Here is a 1,323-nt window from a genome sequence, read left to right as displayed (position 1 = left end):
AAAAAAAAAAAAGTAATGGTAAAGGAAAGTGACCTCTAATGACATTCTGCTTATCAGAGATGCTTCCCCCTACAGCACATGGGAATAAATACAGAGACACAGACAGACATTACAGGGAAGCCTTGCAACACTCAGCTCTAAAGGAAGGACTTAGGGAGGGGAAGCATATGATCAAAGTATACTTATATTTAAACGATGTTTAAAATAAATAATAAATAATATAGAAACAAAAACACTTAAAAAAACCACTGGCACATAAATGCTTTTGTTTACAAATGACACACCTTAGTCCTATGATGTAATTAGTTGAAGCAAATCACTTATCTAGAATCCATAAGGCATAATATTAGGAGGTATAATTCTCTGACGGGCCCAGGAGATGGAACTAATAAATATCTTAGATGAGCAAGATAGCTCACTGGGTAAAGGTGCCAAGGCCAATGACCTGAATTTGATTGCCAGGAACAACATGGCAGAAAGAGAGAACCAACTCTCAGTTAGGCCTCTGATGTCCACACACACACACACACACACACACACACACACACACACAACTAAATAAAGTATAATGAAACAAAGAAGTAGTTACTGGTGAGGATAGTAATCCACAATGAATGTCACTATACATTGAATGCTTTATGAATGTTTTATCTTTTCCATCCCAGATCTTAGGTCTTGTTTTAACCCTCATAGAACAACTTATGAATAAACAAATAAATAGACCTACAGATAATGAAACTCCCAAACGACACACATATCCCTTTGTTACCTACACTATATCTAGTAAACACCTGAAAAACTGTTGCCTGGAAAACTGGCAAGGTTCTTGTTTGTAAGAGGGATGTGATTTTATAGTGTTGGCTGAGAATGACAGAACAAGGCACCTGATATAGGCTTCTTCTCTTTGCTTTCTTCCCTGCAGAACAAGAAAAGGATCAGGAGGTGTGGCCTTGCTGGAGGTGTGTCACAGTGGGTGATCTTTGATGTTAGCCTGTCTGCTTGCTGCCCTGCTCCCCACTGTGACGATGGACTAACACTCTGCAACCTTAAGCAAGCCCTCAAGTTAAATGCTTCCTTTTACCAGTTGTATTGGTCATGGTGTCTCATCACAGCAAAAGGAGAGTTAGTAAGTGTGGGAAGCCACATGTGCCGTTGCAGGGTGGCATTGGCTACTGCTGGCCACCACGCATACATAGGCAGTAAAGTTTTTTTTTTTGCCAAGATGAGGTTTTGAGAATTAACCAATCAGATGAGAGACAAGTTAACCAATCAGATGTAGACATGCAAATGAGGTGGTAAGCATAACCCATGCATAACCAATCC

Source organism: Mus caroli, chromosome 3, assembly GCF_900094665.2.
Source record: "Mus caroli chromosome 3, CAROLI_EIJ_v1.1, whole genome shotgun sequence".
Taxonomy (NCBI): Eukaryota; Metazoa; Chordata; class Mammalia; order Rodentia; family Muridae; genus Mus; species Mus caroli.
This window is presented reverse-complemented; position numbering follows the sequence as displayed.